This window comes from Schistocerca gregaria, chromosome 2 (genome assembly GCF_023897955.1).
Source record: "Schistocerca gregaria isolate iqSchGreg1 chromosome 2, iqSchGreg1.2, whole genome shotgun sequence".
NCBI lineage: Eukaryota > Metazoa > Arthropoda > Insecta > Orthoptera > Acrididae > Schistocerca > Schistocerca gregaria.
The window spans coordinates 441,709,787-441,732,936 of NC_064921.1; the positions used below are offsets into that span (position 1 = coordinate 441,709,787).

Consider the following 23,150-nt stretch of genomic DNA (forward strand, 5'->3'; position numbering starts at 1 on the left):
CGTGCTGCAGTGCAGCTGACCAAGCTCCCACTCGTGAATCATTTAATAATGATGGCATCCGTTCACGTCGGTATCCGATCGGGGGAAAGTAGTCGGCCCACTTACTTACTGCAAAATAAGCACCGAATCGTCGTGTAGTGTTGTCTAATGCAAATGAGAAATGTCCTGTGCATTCAGTATAACAATTACTGCAACGACGCTATTATCTTGATTCGCAACATTTATTTGTCACCTTCGTTGACGTTTCTTTTAAATTTCTTAAGAAGAGCAAAACACGTTCTTCATAGCCGAATTGTGAGAGCAGAGGCTCCTGATGTTGGCGATGGAGCCTGGCCGTATCAGATCGCTTCCGTATATGGCGGCCGGACGGAAAGCAAACTGTCGAAGGGCGACAGTTGTGAGAGCAGAGGCTCCTGCTGTAGGCGATTGAGCCTGGCCCTATCAGATCACTTCCGTATATGGCGGCCGGACGGAAAGCAAACTGTCGAAGGGCGACAGTTGTGCTACAGTTGGGGGTATTATAGGCTCGATACGTTAAAATGACTGCGAGAAATAAGCACTTAAATATGAATAAGAACGCAGACTTCCCAAACACCAGCATGGTGCCAAACTTCGATGCGTTTATAGATCTTGAGATGATGTCTGATTCGAAAGGCGTACGCTATCGAATGTTGTGTCCTTCCATCTGGTAGGCGGTTTAGTTTCGCAGTTCTCACAGATGCTATCTGCTACCTACACGTTCCATTGTTACTACTGAGTGGCGTTTCGCATGTAGAAGGCGTGTTACGAAATGGGTGCGTTGCGTAAAATTCATCGACGAGGATGGGATTCGAACCCACGCGTGCAGAGCACATTGGATTAGCAGTCCAACGCCTTAACCACTCGGCCACCTCGTCGGATGCAGCGGAAACTGCGTCCGTCACTAGTGCTTGCGGAAGGAAGTCGTTTGTCGATTCGAAAACGCATCGTAGTGTGGCTGGTGTTAACGCCGTAGTGCCGTGCTGCAGTGCAGCTGACCAAGCTCCTACTCGTGAATCATTTAATAATGATGGCATCCGTTCACGTCGGTATCCGATCGGGGGAAAGTAGTCGGCCCACTTACTTACTGCAAAATAAGCACCGAATCGTCGTGTAGTGTTGTCTAATGCAAATGAGAAATGTCCTGTGCATTCAGTATAACAATTACTGCAACGACGCTATTATCTTGATTCGCAACATTTATTTGTCACCTTCGTTGACGTTTCTTTTAAATTTCTTAAGAAGAGCAAAACACGTTCTTCATAGCCGAATTGTGAGAGCAGAGGCTCCTGCTGTTGGCGATGGAGCCTGGCTGTATCAGATCGCTTCCGTATATGGCGGCCGGACGGAAAGCAAACTGTCGAAGGGCGACAGTTGTGAGAGCAGAGGCTCCTGCTGTTGGCGATTGAGCCTGGCCCTATCAGATCACTTCCGTATATGGCGGCCGGACGGAAAGCAAACTGTCGAAGGGCGACAGTTGTGCTACAGTTGGGGGTATTATAGGCTCGATACGTTAAAATGACTGCGAGAAATAAGCACTTAAATATGAATAAGAACGCAGACTTCCCAAACACCAACATGGTGCCAAACTTCGATGCGTTTATAGATCTTGAGATGATGTCTGATTCGAAAGGCGTACGCTATCGAATGTTGTGTCCTTCCATCTGGTAGGCGGTTTAGTTTCGCAGTTCTCACAGATGCTATCTGCTACCTACACGTTCAATTGTTACTAATGAGTGGCGTTTCGCATGTAGAGGCGTGTTACGAAATGGGTGCGTTGCGTAAAATTCTTCGACGAGGATGGGATTCGAACCCACGCGTGCAGAGCACATTGGATTAGCAGTCCAACGCCTTAACCACTCGGCCACCTCGTCGGATGCAGCGGAAACTGCGTCCGTCACTAGTGCTTGCGGAAGGAAGTCGTTTGTCGATTCGAAAACGCATCGTAGTGTGGCTGGTGTTAACGCCGTAGTGCCGTGCTGCAGTGCAGCTGACCAAGCTCCCACTCGTGAATCATTTAATAATGATGGCATCCGTTCACGTCGGTATCCGATCGGGGGAAAGTAGTCGGCCCACTTACTTACTGCAAAATAAGCACCGAATCGTCGTGTAGTGTTGTCTAATGCAAATGAGAAATGTCCTGTGCATTCAGTATAACAATTACTGCAACGACGCTATTATCTTGATTCGCAACATTTATTTGTCACCTTCGTTGACGTTTCTTTTAAATTTCTTAAGAAGAGCAAAACACGTTCTTCATAGCCGAATTGTGAGAGCAGAGGCTCCTGATGTTGGCGATGGAGCCTGGCCGTATCAGATCGCTTCCGTATATGGCGGCCGGACGGAAAGCAAACTGTCGAAGGGCGACAGTTGTGAGAGCAGAGGCTCCTGCTGTAGGCGATTGAGCCTGGCCCTATCAGATCACTTCCGTATATGGCGGCCGGACGGAAAGCAAACTGTCGAAGGGCGACAGTTGTGCTACAGTTGGGGGTATTATAGGCTCGATACGTTAAAATGACTGCGAGAAATAAGCACTTAAATATGAATAAGAACGCAGACTTCCCAAACACCAGCATGGTGCCAAACTTCGATGCGTTTATAGATCTTGAGATGATGTCTGATTCGAAAGGCGTACGCTATCGAATGTTGTGTCCTTCCATCTGGTAGGCGGTTTAGTTTCGCAGTTCTCACAGATGCTATCTGCTACCTACACGTTCCATTGTTACTACTGAGTGGCGTTTCGCATGTAGAAGGCGTGTTACGAAATGGGTGCGTTGCGTAAAATTCATCGACGAGGATGGGATTCGAACCCACGCGTGCAGAGCACATTGGATTAGCAGTCCAACGCCTTAACCACTCGGCCACCTCGTCGGATGCAGCGGAAACTGCGTCCGTCACTAGTGCTTGCGGAAGGAAGTCGTTTGTCGATTCGAAAACGCATCGTAGTGTGGCTGGTGTTAACGCCGTAGTGCCGTGCTGCAGTGCAGCTGACCAAGCTCCTACTCGTGAATCATTTAATAATGATGGCATCCGTTCACGTCGGTATCCGATCGGGGGAAAGTAGTCGGCCCACTTACTTACTGCAAAATAAGCACCGAATCGTCGTGTAGTGTTGTCTAATGCAAATGAGAAATGTCCTGTGCATTCAGTATAACAATTACTGCAACGACGCTATTATCTTGATTCGCAACATTTATTTGTCACCTTCGTTGACGTTTCTTTTAAATTTCTTAAGAAGAGCAAAACACGTTCTTCATAGCCGAATTGTGAGAGCAGAGGCTCCTGATGTTGGCGATGGAGCCTGGCCGTATCAGATCGCTTCCGTATATGGCGGCCGGACGGAAAGCAAACTGTCGAAGGGCGACAGTTGTGAGAGCAGAGGCTCCTGCTGTAGGCGATTGAGCCTGGCCCTATCAGATCACTTCCGTATATGGCGGCCGGACGGAAAGCAAACTGTCGAAGGGCGACAGTTGTGCTACAGTTGGGGGTATTATAGGCTCGATACGTTAAAATGACTGCGAGAAATAAGCACTTAAATATGAATAAGAACGCAGACTTCCCAAACACCAGCATGGTGCCAAACTTCGATGCGTTTATAGATCTTGAGATGATGTCTGATTCGAAAGGCGTACGCTATCGAATGTTGTGTCCTTCCATCTGGTAGGCGGTTTAGTTTCGCAGTTCTCACAGATGCTATCTGCTACCTACACGTTCCATTGTTACTACTGAGTGGCGTTTCGCATGTAGAAGGCGTGTTACGAAATGGGTGCGTTGCGTAAAATTCATCGACGAGGATGGGATTCGAACCCACGCGTGCAGAGCACATTGGATTAGCAGTCCAACGCCTTAACCACTCGGCCACCTCGTCGGATGCAGCGGAAACTGCGTCCGTCACTAGTGCTTGCGGAAGGAAGTCGTTTGTCGATTCGAAAACGCATCGTAGTGTGGCTGGTGTTAACGCCGTAGTGCCGTGCTGCAGTGCAGCTGACCAAGCTCCTACTCGTGAATCATTTAATAATGATGGCATCCGTTCACGTCGGTATCCGATCGGGGGAAAGTAGTCGGCCCACTTACTTACTGCAAAATAAGCACCGAATCGTCGTGTAGTGTTGTCTAATGCAAATGAGAAATGTCCTGTGCATTCAGTATAACAATTACTGCAACGACGCTATTATCTTGATTCGCAACATTTATTTGTCACCTTCGTTGACGTTTCTTTTAAATTTCTTAAGAAGAGCAAAACACGTTCTTCATAGCCGAATTGTGAGAGCAGAGGCTCCTGATGTTGGCGATGGAGCCTGGCCGTATCAGATCGCTTCCGTATATGGCGGCCGGACGGAAAGCAAACTGTCGAAGGGCGACAGTTGTGAGAGCAGAGGCTCCTGCTGTAGGCGATTGAGCCTGGCCCTATCAGATCACTTCCGTATATGGCGGCCGGACGGAAAGCAAACTGTCGAAGGGCGACAGTTGTGCTACAGTTGGGGGTATTATAGGCTCGATACGTTAAAATGACTGCGAGAAATAAGCACTTAAATATGAATAAGAACGCAGACTTCCCAAACACCAGCATGGTGCCAAACTTCGATGCGTTTATAGATCTTGAGATGATGTCTGATTCGAAAGGCGTACGCTATCGAATGTTGTGTCCTTCCATCTGGTAGGCGGTTTAGTTTCGCAGTTCTCACAGATGCTATCTGCTACCTACACGTTCCATTGTTACTACTGAGTGGCGTTTCGCATGTAGAAGGCGTGTTACGAAATGGGTGCGTTGCGTAAAATCCATCGACGAGGATGGGATTCGAACCCACGCGTGCAGAGCACATTGGATTAGCAGTCCAACGCCTTAACCACTCGGCCACCTCGTCGGATGCAGCGGAAACTGCGTCCGTCACTAGTGCTTGCGGAAGGAAGTCGTTTGTCGATTCGAAAACGCATCGTAGTGTGGCTGGTGTTAACGCCGTAGTGCCGTGCTGCAGTGCAGCTGACCAAGCTCCCACTCGTGAATCATTTAATAATGATGGCATCCGTTCACGTCGGTATCCGATCGGGGGAAAGTAGTCGGCCCACTTACTTACTGCAAAATAAGCACCGAATCGTCGTGTAGTGTTGTCTAATGCAAATGAGAAATGTCCTGTGCATTCAGTATAACAATTACTGCAACGACGCTATTATCTTGATTCGCAACATTTATTTGTCACCTTCGTTGACGTTTCTTTTAAATTTCTTAAGAAGAGCAAAACACGTTCTTCATAGCCGAATTGTGAGAGCAGAGGCTCCTGCTGTTGGCGATGGAGCCTGGCTGTATCAGATCGCTTCCGTATATGGCGGCCGGACGGAAAGCAAACTGTCGAAGGGCGACAGTTGTGAGAGCAGAGGCTCCTGCTGTTGGCGATTGAGCCTGGCCCTATCAGATCACTTCCGTATATGGCGGCCGGACGGAAAGCAAACTGTCGAAGGGCGACAGTTGTGCTACAGTTGGGGGTATTATAGGCTCGATACGTTAAAATGACTGCGAGAAATAAGCACTTAAATATGAATAAGAACGCAGACTTCCCAAACACCAGCATGGTGCCAAACTTCGATGCGTTTATAGATCTTGAGATGATGTCTGATTCGAAAGGCGTACGCTATCGAATGTTGTGTCCTTCCATCTGGTAGGCGGTTTAGTTTCGCAGTTCTCACAGATGCTATCTGCTACCTACACGTTCCATTGTTACTACTGAGTGGCGTTTCGCATGTAGAAGGCGTGTTACGAAATGGGTGCGTTGCGTAAAATTCATCGACGAGGATGGGATTCGAACCCACGCGTGCAGAGCACATTGGATTAGCAGTCCAACGCCTTAACCACTTTTTTTTTTTTATTACAGAGGATCAAAATTCCGTTCCTCCCCACGTGGGGCTCGAACCCACGACCCTGGGATTAAGAGCCTTATGTTCTACCGACCTTTTTTTTTTTTTTTTTTTTTTGGCCTTCCTTCTCCCCACACAGCCCATCCATTCGCTCTCCTTTTATGCCTTCTTCGGCGAGCTTCTATGCTATATCGACTGATTTTTTTTTTTCAAATTTACTGTGACAGTTAGGGAAATGAAATGATGTTTGGCTTCTTCGCCATGTGAGGCTTCTCCTCCGTAGAACTGAAAATTGAAAAATTAAGGCTTCTTGGGAATTAATAAATTGTCACTCTTGCTTCATACTGAAAAAAATTAAACAAAAATAGAAAGATTGTAACTGAGGAACACGTGCAAGAAGCTTCCACTGCATTGTGTGCAACGAAACCACCTTCCGATATTACCGAGATCCTGGAAAATCGTCATAGATGAAAGTAGTTGCTGGAGATATGGGGTTCATCCAGCAGTAAGTGTGAAGCCGCAGTGCCGTTTCGGGGTTCTGTCCGAGGCCTTCACGGCTACCGTAGCGGCCCTGGGGCACACGAAGTCCCCACCGTACTTCACCCTCAACAGCGATCCCCTACTTTGGCCTGTGACTACATTTTTCGTAGACGAGGGCTATTAAGATGTTTATCCAATCCCTTGTCTCTGAAACAGAATGTGTAACATGTTACCAAAAGTTTTTTTGTGGTCCCTGCGCGTACATATCTGATAATATTTTGCTCGTTCGTATAATTCGTATTCTAAAACACGGTCATTGCCGTGTTCAGATATAACGTAATGTACATAATTGCCAAACAACCACAACACAGCATTGGTTTTCTGGACAGGGAAGAAAACACCATCGGGGAAGAGTAATTTTTCAACATTGATCTCAGTACTAACAGTTCTGGTTATAAAGGCTACCCGCCGTTGGAGTCCCCTCCATATTTCGGCGTATCCGCTACAAAGAAAGCGGTGGATCAATGTGTCAACTGCGTCACATCGGGTGCACACAATCGTGTCAGTAAGACCAATGGAATGCAACTTTTCGTTAGTGGAAACTACGTTATTAACAACTCGGTACCAGGTTGCCTGAATGTCGGAAGACAGTTCACGATTACTAACATTTTTCCAAATTCTTTTCCAGTCTTTGTCGGGATATCTGCACTCCATTTTGTTGACATGTTCTTTCGTTGTTAAGAGTTCCATTAATTTCCTGCAATTCCTTGATTGTGGATTCGTGACAATACTGTCCATGTAGCTAATCTCTAAAAAGAACTGGCGAATATATTCCAATTTATAATTAATTCCGCCTATATTTATGGGTGGACGTAAATTTTCTGGCTGTAGGAGTCGATACAGCCTGGCTGTAATACTATGTGGATGTTTTTCTATAATTTGTAGGGTCCTCTTTATCTATAACGCCGTAGTCTTCCGCCATATATCTGTTAAACCTAGGCCACCTTCAGCGGAAGGTAACGTAACTGTACCGACTGCTACTCTAAAAATATTCCCTGTCCATATAAATCGGCAAATGATACTCATTATACGTTTGGCAATGGGTTGCGAAACTGGCAATATTTGACCTATATATATAGCTTTTGATAAAATGGACCAATTAATTATTCTGATTCGTTGTTTAATGTTCAGATGTCTGGTCTGATTGAGTATTGTGGCTCCTCTGATTGTATCCGGTACTTTCTTCCAATTGTAGGTCATGGTCTGAAGCGGACATCGGTAAAAGGTGACACCCAGAGCGGTGTGACGATCGACGGAGCGTGCCCATTCCAAACGGACATCTTGAAGACCTTTAAGATTTAAAAACGAACTCTTCACCTCGTTAACCCTAGCGCCTGTAGCTTCACAAAAGATCTGAATATTCGTAGTTAATTTCTCTAAATCTTCTTTACTACGAATAACCACTCCAACGTCATCAGCATATGCATTGGTGACGTTGTTAACGCCAGATATCGTGATGCCCTCAAGATCGACATCGAGTCTCCTTAGTAAAGGCTCCAGTGCAACAACATACAGGAGCATTGACAAAGGACTTCCCTGCGGGACGCCGTTGCGAATTTCAATGGGTGGAGTGAAATGCCCATTTACAGACACTTGTGTTTGGATGCCTTCAACAATGTTAATTAAAACTTGCACAAAATGTTGACTAAAACCCACATAGGTCAACGTTCTGAACAAAAATAAGTGGTTGACCCTGTCAAAAGCCTTTGAGAAGTCGATAAAGGCAAGGCCTCCTGGTGAGGATGACGTTGCAAAAATTGCAGAGACATCCCTATATTCACAAACAGTTTTAAAAATATTCCGCCCCGAGAGACAGGTTTGGTGGTCACCTGTGATCTTCTCCATTAGAGGTCTCAGTCTTTCCTTCAGTACACGTGCAATTATTTTATAATCCGAGTTCATCAAACACATTGGTCTCAATTGATTGAGATCTTTAACTGCCGCGTTCCTTCCCTTTGGTATTAGCACAGTTACGCTTTCTTTGAACTCGCGTGGAACAGTAACACCTTGCAACACTTCATTTATCACTTCTGTGAATTGATTACCGATGAGAGGCCAAAATTTACAATAAAACTCTACAGGCAAGCCATCAGGCCCTGGGGACTTACGGGTAGACGAATATTTAAGTATATCAAACACCTCCTCACATGTGATCGCAGTGGTATGGGACACATTGTCCTCGTCATTGATAACGTTGTCGATACCTGTAGTTCGTAGCAAATCGTTCGCACAGTCTAGATTATACCGGGTATCAGTATATAACGTACAATAAAATCCATAAACTGCATTTAAAATGTCAGAGTGTTCCGTCAGCACCCGGTTATCGCCCACTCTAAGACAAGCAATAAACGCTCGTCTTCTATTTCTTTCATGTTCGAGTAAGTGGTACAGCGATGCGTTTTCGTCCTCCACCGTTGTCGGGACACGAGATTTAATTTTTAAACCCTCCAGCTGTTGTCGCTTGAGACTTATGAGGTGAGCCTTGATCTTCCTTATTTCAATGAAAACCTCATCAGTCATCTGCTGAGCTGATAGTTCCCTTAAGCATGTATAGTAAAATTCAACGGTATTGCGAGACCACATCGCTCGCTCCCTCCCGTAAGCTATTAGGGATGATCTCAATTTCTTTTTAGCACATGAGGTCCACCACGCAAGGCGAGAGCTGTATTTATGGCGCATACGTAGAGCAGCCTGCCATACCTCCGCTACTGTTCTTGATAGGGCACCCTCGAACAACATATGGGTATTCAGCTTCCATAAGGGGCGACCCCAATACGTTCCTTGCTTCTGAAACCGAATGCTGCATTTCACTGCGAGATGGTCCGAAAAGGTAGTGGGAATTACTTCGATACCACTGATTTTATTTTCCAGGTTTGCTGTGACGTATATTCTGTCTATTCTGCTTTGCGAGCGACTACTGATGTACGTAAATTTGACTAACGTGGGGTATTTGCTTTCCCACACGTCTGTCCACTTCATGTTTGTCACCAAAGCCGCCAGTTCCCTGGAGAAGTTAAAATTTGGTCGCTGATCCTTTTTGTGAAGTACACAATTAAAGTCACCACCGATTAAAGCTTCCGCCGGATTCCCCTTAAGTAAATAGACCATATCGTTCTTAAAAAAATTAGCCCTATCATCTCTAGCGTTGTTACCAGAGGGGACATATACATTTAAAACAGTAGTAGTAAAAATTTTACAACTGATGCCCCTCCCATTTTCTAACAGACAGATATCCTTCACATCAATACCATCTGTGACAAGGATCGCAGTCCCACATGTGGCTTCCGGTGCAATATTTGAAATCTCTTGAAAACCTGGGACATAAAAGTTGTGGACATTAAATTCCTGTAGGAGGGCTATATCAGTATCCGACTGGTAAAGGAAATCTTTTAAAGAAGCGACTTTCGTTTCACTGCGAATCCGATTTATATTGATCGTGGTCACATTATATGTCAGTTCCGTTGGCATAGGTGCAGGTAAAAGAAATTGGCTAATGAAGTATACCCCATGCAGAGTCACGTCTGTACCATTCCAATCAGTCTGTCAGAAAGAAAAATAGACATTAAAAAAAAAAAAAATTAAATGCCACTAGCATGTGTCAGGTCCATCTCCATTCCGTGGTCGGTGCGATCTTCTTGGGCATCGGCCCAATCAAGTCCTTTTCCTGAGACAGTTCGGTCTAAATCCATAGTAGTGCCGATCTGCAAACCTGCGACGCCAAGCGGTGCGCGAGGTTGTTGTTGAAGATCATCTGCATCGGCACGACTCATCTCCGCTTCAGTACACTCGTTAACTCGTGCTACTGGGCATTGTTCTCGTAGTCGTTCATTATCCCTTAAATGTTTTAACTTTTCCCGCAATGCAGGAGCTAAACTCTCTGCTGCTTTGTGTGCCAAATTCCTCTTCTTGCCTTTCTTCGAAGATCTCTTCGGCGATCTAGCAGGAGATGAAGTTTGCGACCTGTCAGGAGAAGTACCGGATGATACGTCTGACGTCGCCTGTTCCTTTTTTCGGACAAAAGTCCGCGTATCGCATTCCACAACGGCAGAAGGAGGCGCATCTTTTTCCATGGCTCCCACTGGTAGCAACCCAGTCTCCAATTCTACACTATCGCTCGTTGTGGTTTCCTTGACGCAAGTGTCTTCTGTGGGCGCCAACGTGAAACCAATGTCCAGATTGCTATCTTCGTTCATAGTTCCCGCAGAGTGGATGCCTGGAGCGTCCACTCCTCGGAAGCTAGTGGCAATATCCTCACGTTGGTGGGAATCCTGACGACTCAAGGAAACCTCCGTTGCGGGTATTTGGGGATCTTCGGCCGAGTCCGCGGAAGAACGAGCAACCACAGTGGGAGAGTTGGAAAAAGTTGGCGTCGGCATAGATTCGAGGGGCGCGGAGCTGATCGGCAGACCATCCGCAAATCTAGAGCTTGAAGCCGGAGTATCATCGACAACCGCCCGCGAGGCAGCAGGCTCCCCGCGCACAGGCGGCACCGACTCGCCTCGGCTGCGGAAGTCAGCAGCGGCAGCGTATGACAACTTCATACCAACAACAGGGCCGGAACTCGGCATCTCGTCACGCGGTAACTGCGGGACACGCCTCCGTGAACATTCTGCACGAATGTGTTCCGTGGAATTGCATAAAGCGCAAGTCCGCGGTTGCCCATCATAGATAATCAAAGCACGATACCCACAAATATTAAGATAAGAGGGGACATGCTTCTGTAATTCAATCTTAATTTGCCTTACGCCGTTCAAGACAGGAAACATATGAGCTTCAGACCACCTTTCTGCCACATTGGAAATAATTCTGCCATAAGGCCGAAGGGCAACATTAAGTTCTTCGGGCGGAATTTCAAAAGGGAGCTCAAACACTCTGATCGTACGAATCCCGTACCCAGCATGACTAACAGCAACGTCACTCACATTCCCATCAGAATGATTAAACTTCACGCTACCTCCGCAACGATCCACAATGGAACTACATAATTCTGGACTTTTCATCTTCAGATACACAGCATTTGTCACAAACGAGAGATAAACTCCGACAACATCATCACCGTTAATCAATACTTTTTCGATAAACCATGCTTTAATTTCAAATGCTTTAGGTCGAACGAAATTTCGATCGAAAGTAAACTTGATTGTGTCTTTCCTCAAATAATTCGACCTATTCATTCTAGAACTTCATGAATACAAGTGCAACACGAATAGCGGCTTAGCAGCACCACTAACCTCAAACGCAGCGACTCAGCCTGTGTTTACTACAGCCAGACGTCCAGCTCCGCCACACGTCCGTCCCGCTCGGCGGCTGACTCGCAACTGAACCACTCGGCCACCTCGTCTGCTGGAACTACAGCTGTGTCTTTGGCGAGCGCTTGCGGAAAGAAGACATTTGTCGATTCGAAAACGCTTTCGAAACATCGTACTGGGCCGGTGTTAACGTCTAATGCCCAGCTGCAGTGCAGCCGACCAAGCTCCCACTCGCGAGTCATTTAATGACAGCATCCGTCCACGTCGATATCCGATCGGGGCAAAATCACCGGACCACTTATTTACTGCAGGAATAAGCATTGTATCGACATGCAGTGTCGTCTAATGCACATGAGAAATGTGCTGGGCATTCTTTCCCACGACTTACTGCAACGAAACGTACAGCTCGATACGCTACACTGATATTACTTGCAAGGTTTTGACGTTCGTCCTAGCCCAAGATTGTCCTGCTGTTTGCGATGGAGCTTGGTGTTTGGGCGGCCCTTAGCGACGGATGTCTGCAAAGTCAAGTCTCTCCAGTAGGCCCTGCCAAATCGCTTCTGTATATGGCGGCCTGACGCAAAGCAAACTGTCGAGAGGCGACAGTTGTGCTACAGATGGATTATTATAGGCTCGATACGTTAAAATGACTGCGACAGGTATGCACTTAAATATAAATAAGAACTCGTCGTTCGCAGATACCGACATACTCTTCGCTGGAGCCGAAGTTTGATTGGCTTATACATCTCGAAATGATGTTTAATTCGAAGGGCATACGCTATGGAATGTTGTGCGCTCTCATCTCGTAAGCATTTTTGTCTCGTATTTCATACACACGCTATCGGCCACGTACACGCTTCGTTGTTACTACTGAGAGGCGTTTCGCGTGGGGAAGGAGTGACCGCAAACGCGTGCTTTACGTAAAATTCTTCGACGAGGATGGGATTCGAACCCACGCGTGCAGAGCACATTGGATTAGCAGTCCAACGCCTTAACCACTCGGCCACCTCGTCTGCTGGAACTACAGCTGTGTCTTTGGCGAGCGCTTGCGGAAAGAAGACATTTGTCGATTCGAAAACGCTTTCAAAACATCGTACTGGGCCGGTGTTAAAGTCTAATGCCCAGCTGCAGTGCAGCCGACCAAGCTCCCACTCGCGAGTCATTTAATGACAGCATCCGTCCACGTCGATATCCGATCGGGGCAAAATCACCGGACCACTTATTTACTGCAGGAATAAGCATTGTATCGACATGCAGTGTCGTCTAATGCACATGAGAAATGTGCTGGGCATTCTTTCCCACGACTTACTGCAACGAAACGTACAGCTCGATACGCTACACTGATATTACTTGCAAGGTTTTGACGTTCGTCCTAGCCCAAGATTGTCCTGCTGTTTGCGATGGAGCTTGGTGTTTGGGCGGCCCTTAGCGACGGATGTCTGCAAAGTCAAGTCTCTCCAGTAGGCCCTGCCAAATCGCTTCTGTATATGGCGGCCTGACGCAAAGCAAACTGTCGAGAGGCGACAGTTGTGCTACAGATGGATTATTATAGGCTCGATACGTTAAAATGACTGCGACAGGTATGCACTTAAATATAAATAAGAACTCGTCGTTCGCAGATACCGACATACTCTTCGCTGGAGCCGAAGTTTGATTGGCTTATACATCTCGAAATGATGTTTAATTCGAAGGGCATACGCTATGGAATGTTGTGCGCTCTCATCTCGTAAGCATTTTTGTCTCGTATTTCATACACACGCTATCGGCCACGTACACGCTTCGTTGTTACTACTGAGAGGCGTTTCGCGTGGGGAAGGAGTGACCGCAAACGCGTGCTTTACGTAAAATTCTTCGACGAGGATGGGATTCGAACCCACGCGTGCAGAGCACATTGGATTAGCAGTCCAACGCCTTAACCACTCGGCCACCTCGTCTGCTGGAACTACAGCTGTGTCTTTGGCGAGCGCTTGCGGAAAGAAGACATTTGTCGATTCGAAAACGCTTTCAAAACATCGTACTGGGCCGGTGTTAAAGTCTAATGCCCAGCTGCAGTGCAGCCGACCAAGCTCCCACTCGCGAGTCATTTAATGACAGCATCCGTCCACGTCGATATCCGATCGGGGCAAAATCACCGGACCACTTATTTACTGCAGGAATAAGCATTGTATCGACATGCAGTGTCGTCTAATGCACATGAGAAATGTGCTGGGCATTCTTTCCCACGACTTACTGCAACGAAACGTACAGCTCGATACGCTACACTGATATTACTTGCAAGGTTTTGACGTTCGTCCTAGCCCAAGATTGTCCTGCTGTTTGCGATGGAGCTTGGTGTTTGGGCGGCCCTTAGCGACGGATGTCTGCAAAGTCAAGTCTCTCCAGTAGGCCCTGCCAAATCGCTTCTGTATATGGCGGCCTGACGCAAAGCAAACTGTCGAGAGGCGACAGTTGTGCTACAGATGGATTATTATAGGCTCGATACGTTAAAATGACTGCGACAGGTATGCACTTAAATATAAATAAGAACTCGTCGTTCGCAGATACCGACATACTCTTCGCTGGAGCCGAAGTTTGATTGGCTTATACATCTCGAAATGATGTTTAATTCGAAGGGCATACGCTATGGAATGTTGTGCGCTTTCATCTGGTAAGCATTTTTGTCTCGTATTTCATACACACGCTATCGGCCTCGTACACACTTCGTTGTTACTACTGAGAGGCGTTTCGCATGGGGAAGGAGTGACCGCAAACGCGTGCTTTACGTAAAATTCTTCGACGAGGATGGGATTCGAACCCACGCGTGCAGAGCACATTGGATTAGCAGTCCAACGCCTTAACCACTCGGCCACCTCGTCTGCTGGAACTACAGCTGTGTCTTTGGCGAGCGCTTGCGGAAAGAAGACATTTGTCGATTCGAAAACGCTTTCAAAACATCGTACTGGGCCGGTGTTAACGTCTAATGCCCAGCTGCAGTGCAGCCGACCAAGCTCCCACTCGCGAGTCATTTAATGACAGCATCCGTCCACGTCGATATCCGATCGGGGCAAAATCACCGGACCACTTATTTACTGCAGGAATAAGCATTGTATCGACATGCAGTGTCGTCTAATGCACATGAGAGATGTGCTGGGCATTTTTTCCCACGACTTACTGCAACGAAACGTACAGCTCGATACGCTACACTGATATTACTTGCAAGGTTTTGACGTTCGTCCTAGCCCAAGATTGTCCTGCTGTTTGCGATGGAGCTTGGTGTTTGGGCAGCCCTTAGCGACGGATGTCTGCAAAGTCAAGTCTCTCCAGTAGGCCCTGCCAAATCGCTTCTGTATATGGCGGCCTGACGCAAAGCAAACTGTCGAGAGGCGACAGTTGTGCTACAGATGGATTATTATAGGCTCGATACGTTAAAATGACTGCGACAGGTATGCACTTAAATATAAATAAGAACTCGTCGTTCGCAGATACCGACATACTCTTCGCTGGAGCCGAAGTTTGATTGGCTTATACATCTCGAAATGATGTTTAATTCGAAGGGCATACGCTATGGAATGTTGTGCGCTTTCATCTGGTAAGCATTTTTGTCTCGTATTTCATACACACGCTATCGGCCTCGTACACGCTTCGTTGTTACTACTGAGAGGCGTTTCGCATGGGGAAGGAGTGACCGCAAACGCGTGCTTTACGTAAAATTCTTCGACGAGGATGGGATTCGAACCCACGCGTGCAGAGCACATTGGATTAGCAGTCCAACGCCTTAACCACTTTTTTTTTTTTTTTTTTTTTTTTTTAGGGCCTCCTTCCTCCCCTTCAGCCCCGCCTTGCGCTCGCCATAAATCGCCTTCGTCGGCGTCGGCTTCATCTGCCATGATTTCTGAATTACTTATTCTTCTGAACTATTCCGATTTCCAAACCAAAGATAATTTTTTTATAGAAAATGAAAAAGGAACTCAGGTCCGCTAGAAAAACAGAAGAAAATAAAATAGTCCTTGTCGTAACACTGTTTTAGTATACGTCACTGTGACATTTGAAGAAGAAAAGAAAAAAAAAACAAAGCAATGTAGAATGAAGGAAAGAAAAAAATACTTCTTTCATCGAAGAACGACTTCTAAAAAATTCGCATATCGTTTCCTGTAATGTCTCGTCTGTGAAAGTATGTGAAACTGTAATGCCAGGTAAAGACAGAACGCCGCCTCACTCTTGGGTTCTTGCGTCTGTAAATAATGAACATAATGACCCTTCAACCAATTGACAGAGTTCCGTTTGGTGTTCGGGTACGGCACTGAATCCGGATACAGGAAATCTTCAGGTTTAATACAAAGCTGGGAAGTCCTCATAATCGTAGCCAGTTTTCGGCGAATGCATGGCCAAACTGCTTGGACAGTGGTGCACAGAAAACGATGTTCATCAGTATCAGGCAAGTTGCACGTTAGGCACAAAGGTGAGTCAGCCAAATGTAGAGCATGAAGTCGTGAATTGGTACTTATTTTACGGTTCACGACCCTGTACCAAGAGGCTTTCACTGACGTTGGTAAATCGCGGCTATGTATGTTTTTCCATATCACTGGCCAGCGATGATTGGGGTATTTGTGTTCGATGTTGTTCCTGTTCTTGGTTGCCAGTAGTTTATTATAAACTAACTTCACCACGGAAAGCTCATTTTCTGGGAGAGTTGACCGTACGTAACTGAACGCAATGAAAAAGCTCTTAAAGTGAGTCAGCGCAGGCGGAATATGTTGAACAGAGACGGGAGGCTGCAGGCAGGCCGGCGCTATTTCGGTTAACAAGTGAGCCGTTAGACTGTTCGGTAACGACCTCCACCGTTTGTAGGTGGTGCATACGTACAAAGCTCGTGACTGGGAACGAACATCTGTTAAATTTAAGCCTCCATCGGTCGTGGAGAGAGTGAGCGTATCGTACTTGACTTTAAAAATGTGTCCACGTGTGACAAAATGGCCTAGAGCGGACATCATACGCTTCGCTGTCTCCTGTGGCATGGGCAGTACTTGTGCAACGTAGTTAATCTTTGAGGTGAGGTAGACATTAGCGAAGGTGACTTTCTGCAGTTCATCAAGGCTTCTTAGGTAGTGGGTCTGCATGCAAGCACGCATACTTGCCAGGAGATTCCTATAGTTCACCGCAATTGTGTGCTGTATGTTGCTCCTGTACTCAATACCAAGGCATTTCATTTTAGAAATTAGTTGCAACTGACCGTGATGGTGCAGCGAGATGCCGCGTCCTATGTTCATAATGCCAGATTTCCTGGCATTCAACTTCGCACCCGCAACAAGTTCGTAGTTATTGACGATCTGAAGGGCTTCCTCGACTTCACCTTCGTCCATGACCAAAAATCCGACGTCATCCGCATATGCAGTACAAACAATCTTAATGCCGTGGATGGTTAATCCTTGTAGACGCTGTGTCAAGGTGACAAGCAATGGCTCAATGGCAATGGCAAACAAGGCCATTGACATAGGGCATCCCTGTCGCACTGAATTAGTAATATTAATCGATGCGCTCAGCTGGCCATTCACCATGAGTCGAGTTACTCCTTTACGAAGGAGCTCATGTATAAGATTGATAAAACGTAGTGGAAATCCCATGGCATGCATCGTCCGGATGAGAAACTGATGGTTTACTCTGTCGAATGCCTTTGAAAAGTCAAGGGAAACTAGCGCACACCGTATCTTGCACGCATCTGCAATGGCTATAACGTCCCTGTATTGAGACAAATTTTGGAAGATCGTCCTACCGACACCTACACTGGTCTGGTACTGACCAATGACAGTATTCATCAACATTTTCAATCTATTAGAAATAATACGTGCTAAAATTTTGTAGTCACTGTTCAGTAAAGTAAGCGGCCGAAAATCGTCAACAGAACTGCACATTGGGCGTTTAGGGATTAAAACCACGATGCCTTCCACGAGAGCCTGAGGAACATTAAAATCAGGCCGTAAAATTTCATTAAACATACTCAACAACTTGGGCTTTAATTTGTCGCAGAAAGTAAGATAAAATTCGGCAGTGAGACCGTCGGGTCCCGGCGATTTATTTTTCGGACTTCGTGATAGCGCAGAATCCAATTCGTCTTCATCAATTTCTCGCATGAGAGTTTCGACTTCAGCAGCACCCAAAGTCCTTTGCAAGTTATTGAGTAATTCATCGTGAGTTCCATCGTCGGTATGTGTCGTTGTCAGGAGACCTGCCAAGTGATTGTGAAGTGCGTTCCGTATGTCTTGTTGCCGCATGAGCGCAACGCCTTCACTCAACTGAAGACGAGTTATTAATCTCCGCCGCCCCCTCTTATTTTCACGAATGACGTGAAACATGGATGTCATTTCGTCGTCTATCACATTCTGGGGCCTGGACCTTATTTGAAAGCCTTCTGCCTGCTGCCGCTGAAGTTTTAATAATTTTGCCTTAATTTTTTTAATCTGCATAAAATTTTCAGGTACAGTCACATCGGACTGGTAAAGCTCCCTGAGACAAGTAAAATAAAACTCAGACGTTTGCCGTTGCCACCAGAATTTGTCCCGAGCGTAGCGTTTAAACATTTTTGATAAAGTTGGTTTGGCATGTGTTATCCACCATTCAGTAACGGAGGCATACTGTGCAACCCGTCGTTCACATGCCTCCCATGTTTCGTTAAAGACACGGTGACAGTCAACATCGTTAAGGAGAGCATTGTTAAGTTTCCAGAAACCTCTGCCGCGAAATGTGCCTTGCTTGACCATGTTAACAGTACAAATATATGCGGCATGATCGGAAAAAATTGTGGGCCAAACTTCGGATTGGAGGACTTGAGTCTTCATACACGCCGATACATAGATTCTGTCTAGCCGGCTTGCAGAGTGGTTCGTGACATGAGTGAACCCAGGTGCCGCTCCGTGCGTATGCTCCCATGTGTCAATGAGGTTCATTTCTTGGACGATACGTTCTAGTTCTCCAGATTTGTTAAAATTAGGCGTCTGGTCTTTTGGACTTAAGACACAATTGAAGTCACCCGCAAAAATTATACGATCGTAGGTTCCCCTAAAAAGTGGGACTATGGCGCTTGTGAAGAACTCAGCCCTAGCACGCCTATTGCTACTGCCGGACGGGGCGTAAACATTGATTATGCGTGTCCGATGGAAAGTGACAGCGATCCCTCTATGATCAGGCAGTTTTTCTGCGTCGGTCGCTACAATCCCTTCTTTTAACAGAATCGCTGTCCCTAAATTCGCACCGCTCCCGGAATTGGAGAGAGTAGTATAACCAGTTATTCGGTCAAGTTCAATCGCAGCGACTTCTTGAAGTAACAGAATATCGATATCCGCTGCGTATACAAAATCTTGTAAATTACGGAGCCGCCAGTACGACTGTATCTTATTGATGTTTAACGTGGCAATTTTATAGGCTTGGGGCTCGTTCATGGGAGAAGGCACATACTATTAATTAAACAGTCTTAGAAGGATGGCTCACGAAATTGAGGCCAAGCGCGTCAGTCGGAGTTCCTGTAGTTCCCGGTACGGTTGGTGTATGCTGCTCTGTGGGGGGTGCCGAAGATTCCGTCTCAATGGTCCGCATGACAGCCGCATCATTGCTCGCATCCAATACTTCCATTTCCTGTGCCCAATTCCCAGTGAGAGTGGCCTCTGACAAAAGCGATCCTGCGTTTCCTTGAGCGTGGGTATCCGGCAAAACGACTCTACTCGAGGTATCACTATCTTCCACCCGTCGTGGATTCACAGGGGGAGACACTACAGGATCAATGTCCATTCGACCAGACGCAGGGAGACCAACTTCAGAGGGTTCAGAAGTGTTCTGACACATTTGGCTGCTTATTCGTTTCGCTTTGTCGCGGAGCTGTGGGGCGAGCTGATTGGCTCCTTGATGTGCAAGTCTCCGCTTCTTTTTGGAAGGCTTCCTGTTAGGGTTCGCAGTATCATCAACATCCGAAGTGGACTGTTGACTCTGGGGTTGATCCGCCGGGAACACAGCGTCTGCTTCATCCTCAGTACCAGTGGCATCAACCACTGGGGAGTCATCCGTCGTTACCTCCATCTCTGAGTGTGGTAGCGGCGGTGCCGCGTCAGCACTCGGTTCTTTGACGTTATCGGCCAAAACATCATTCAAACGAGGGGCATCTACAGGCGGGGTCGCGGGTGGAAGACCAGAAGCCGCGACAGCGTATGTCAGTGGCAGTGCCGTCGTCACAGGGGGGCTAGCGGCTTCACCGACAGGTATCTGCGTCACGCGTCTTTGTATACAGTCAGAGCGCACGTGGCCGGGCGCACCACAGCCGGCACACGTTTTTGGCTGCCCATCATATATGACAATTCCGCGATGTCCACCTACGTAAATATATGAAGGTATGTGCTTCTGTATATCGATCTTAACCTGCCTGACGCCGTTAAGCACCGGAAATTTGTGGGCTTTGGACCAACGCTCCGCAAAATTGTTAATGACCCTCCCGTAAGGTGTCAATGCAGAATTTATTTGCGCGGCTGTTATTTCAAACGGGAGTTCGAAAATACGTGCCGTTCGGATGCCCAGTCCAGCATGCGTAATGCTGACGTCACTGACGGTACCATCGCTATGTTTAAACTTCAGTACACCTCCACTGGACTCCACAATTCTATCACACAGTTCAGAGGACGTTAATTTCACATAAACAACACTAGTCACGATAGAGAAATTTATCCCTACAATGTCATCAGAAGTAATCTTAGCTGTTTCCTCTAACCATGCTTCAACTTCAAACGAATTTGGTTTCGAAAAGTTCCTATCAAAGGTAAACTTCAAGGTATCTTTCCTGTTAGTCGGATTCATAATTCCATATCAGATCCTACAGAACGGAACGAATACTAATAAGCAGACGCTGTAAGCACGCGACTCACCGCCTGACGTAAACACTTCCTGCCGCAGCGCGCTGGCCCTGGAGGTCCGCTCACCACCGCTGCCGCAGGCAGACTGCTAACCACTCGGCCACCTCGTCTGCTGGAACTACAGCTGTGTCTTTGGCGAGCGCTTGCGGAAAGAAGACATTTGTCGATTCGAAAACGCTTTCAAAACATCGTACTGGGCCGGTGTTAACGTCTAATGCCCAGCTGCAGTGCAGCCGACCAAGCTCCCACTCGCGAGTCATTTAATGACAGCATCCGTCCACGTCGATATCCGATCGGGGCAAAATCACCGGACCACTTATTTACTGCAGGAATAAGCATTGTATCGACATGCAGTGTCGTCTAATGCACATGAGAAATGTGCTGGGCATTCTTTCCCACGACTTACTGCAACGAAACGTACAGCTCGATACGCTACACTGATATTACTTGCAAGGTTTTGACGTTCGTCCTAGCCCAAGATTGTCCTGCTGTTTGCGATGGAGCTTGGTGTTTGGGCGGCCCTTAGCGACGGATGTCTGCAAAGTCAAGTCTCTCCAGTAGGCCCTGCCAAATCGCTTCTGTATATGGCGGCCTGACGCAAAGCAAACTGTCGAGAGGCGACAGTTGTGCTACAGATGGATTATTATAGGCTCGATACGTTAAAATGACTGCGACAGGTATGCACTTAAATATAAATAAGAACTCGTCGTTCGCAGATACCGACATACTCTTCGCTGGAGCCGAAGTTTGATTGGCTTATACATCTCGAAATGATGTTTAATTCGAAGGGCATACGCTATGGAATGTTGTGCGCTTTCATCTGGTAAGCATTTTTGTCTCGTATTTCATACACACGCTATCGGCCTCGTACACGCTTCGTTGTTACTACTGAGAGGCGTTTCGCATGGGGAAGGAGTGACCGCAAACGCGTGCTTTACGTAAAATTCTTCGACGAGGATGGGATTCGAACCCACGCGTGCAGAGCACATTGGATTAGCAGTCCAACGCCTTAACCACTCGGCCACCTCGTCTGCTGGAACTACAGCTGTGTCTTTGGCGAGCGCTTGCGGAAAGAAGACATTTGTCGATTCGAAAACGCTTTCAAAACATCGTACTGGGCCGGTGTTAACGTCTAATGCCCAGCTGCAGTGCAGCCGACCAAGCTCCCACTCGCGAGTCATTTAATGACAGCATCCGTCCACGTCGATATCCGATCGGGGCAAAATCACCGGACCACTTATTTACTGCAGGAATAAGCATTGTATCGACATGCAGTGTCGTCTAATGCACATGAGAGATGTGCTGGGCATTTTTTCCCACGACTTACTGCAACGAAACGTACAGCTCGATACGCTACACTGATATTACTTGCAAGGTTTTGACGTTCGTCCTAGCCCAAGATTGTCCTGCTGTTTGCGATGGAGCTTGGTGTTTGGGCAGCCCTTAGCGACGGATGTCTGCAAAGTCAAGTCTCTCCAGTAGGCCCTGCCAAATCGCTTCTGTATATGGCGGCCTGACGCAAAGCAAACTGTCGAGAGGCGACAGTTGTGCTACAGATGGATTATTATAGGCTCGATACGTTAAAATGACTGCGACAGGTATGCACTTAAATATAAATAAGAACTCGTCGTTCGCAGATACCGACATACTCTTCGCTGGAGCCGAAGTTTGATTGGCTTATACATCTCGAAATGATGTTTAATTCGAAGGGCATACGCTATGGAATGTTGTGCGCTTTCATCTGGTAAGCATTTTTGTCTCGTATTTCATACACACGCTATCGGCCTCGTACACGCTTCGTTGTTACTACTGAGAGGCGTTTCGCATGGGGAAGGAGTGACCGCAAACGCGTGCTTTACGTAAAATTCTTCGACGAGGATGGGATTCGAACCCACGCGTGCAGAGCACATTGGATTAGCAGTCCAACGCCTTAACCACTTTTTTTTTTTTTTTTTTTTTTTTAGGGCCTCCTTCCTCCCCTTCAGCCCCGCCTTGCGCTCGCCATAAATCGCCTTCGTCGGCGTCGGCTTCATCTGCCATGATTTCTGAATTACTTATTCTTCTGAACTATTCCGATTTCCAAACCAAAGATAATTTTTTTATAGAAAATGAAAAAGGAACTCTGGTCCGCTAGAAAAACAGAAGAAAATAAAATAGTCCTTGTCGTAACACTGTTTTAGTATACGTCACTGTGACATTTGAAGAAGAAAAGAAAAAAAAAACAAAGCAATGTAGAATGAAGGAAAGAAAAAAATACTTCTTTCATCGAAGAACGACTTCTAAAAAATTCGCATATCGTTTCCTGTAATGTCTCGTCTGTGAAAGTATGTGAAACTGTAATGCCAGGTAAAGACAGAACGCCGCCTCACTCTTGGGTTCTTGCGTCTGTAAATAATGAACATAATGACCCTTCAACCAATTGACAGAGTTCCGTTTGGTGTTCGGGTACGGCACTGAATCCGGATACAGGAAATCTTCAGGTTTAATACAAAGCTGGGAAGTCCTCATAATCGTAGCCAGTTTTCGGCGAATGCATGGCCAAACTGCTTGGACAGTGGTGCACAGAAAACGATGTTCATCAGTATCAGGCAAGTTGCACGTTAGGCACAAAGGTGAGTCAGCCAAA

The 23,150-nt window shown here is 46.7% G+C and overlaps 9 non-coding genes across 9 annotated transcripts; all 9 read right to left on the bottom strand.

The window, feature by feature from the left end:
• Positions 1–814: 814 nt before the first annotated feature.
• Positions 815–896, bottom strand: Trnas-gcu (transfer RNA serine (anticodon GCU)). Its single transcript has one exon. It is a non-coding gene; the product is annotated as a tRNA-Ser (tRNA).
• Positions 897–1,810: 914 nt separating this feature from the next.
• Trnas-gcu (transfer RNA serine (anticodon GCU)) lies at positions 1,811–1,892 on the bottom strand. The gene has a single exon. It is a non-coding gene; the product is annotated as a tRNA-Ser (tRNA).
• Positions 1,893–2,807: 915 nt separating this feature from the next.
• Trnas-gcu (transfer RNA serine (anticodon GCU)) lies at positions 2,808–2,889 on the bottom strand. Its single transcript has one exon. It is a non-coding gene; the product is annotated as a tRNA-Ser (tRNA).
• Positions 2,890–3,804: 915 nt separating this feature from the next.
• On the bottom strand, positions 3,805–3,886 carry Trnas-gcu (transfer RNA serine (anticodon GCU)). The gene has a single exon. It is a non-coding gene; the product is annotated as a tRNA-Ser (tRNA).
• Positions 3,887–4,801: 915 nt separating this feature from the next.
• Trnas-gcu (transfer RNA serine (anticodon GCU)) lies at positions 4,802–4,883 on the bottom strand. Its single transcript has one exon. It is a non-coding gene; the product is annotated as a tRNA-Ser (tRNA).
• A 7,705-nt stretch (positions 4,884–12,588) lies between these two features.
• On the bottom strand, positions 12,589–12,670 carry Trnas-gcu (transfer RNA serine (anticodon GCU)). Its single transcript has one exon. It is a non-coding gene; the product is annotated as a tRNA-Ser (tRNA).
• An 839-nt stretch (positions 12,671–13,509) lies between these two features.
• On the bottom strand, positions 13,510–13,591 carry Trnas-gcu (transfer RNA serine (anticodon GCU)). The gene has a single exon. It is a non-coding gene; the product is annotated as a tRNA-Ser (tRNA).
• Positions 13,592–14,430: 839 nt separating this feature from the next.
• Positions 14,431–14,512, bottom strand: Trnas-gcu (transfer RNA serine (anticodon GCU)). The gene has a single exon. It is a non-coding gene; the product is annotated as a tRNA-Ser (tRNA).
• Positions 14,513–21,473: 6,961 nt separating this feature from the next.
• Positions 21,474–21,555, bottom strand: Trnas-gcu (transfer RNA serine (anticodon GCU)). Its single transcript has one exon. It is a non-coding gene; the product is annotated as a tRNA-Ser (tRNA).
• Positions 21,556–23,150: the final 1,595 nt, after the last annotated feature.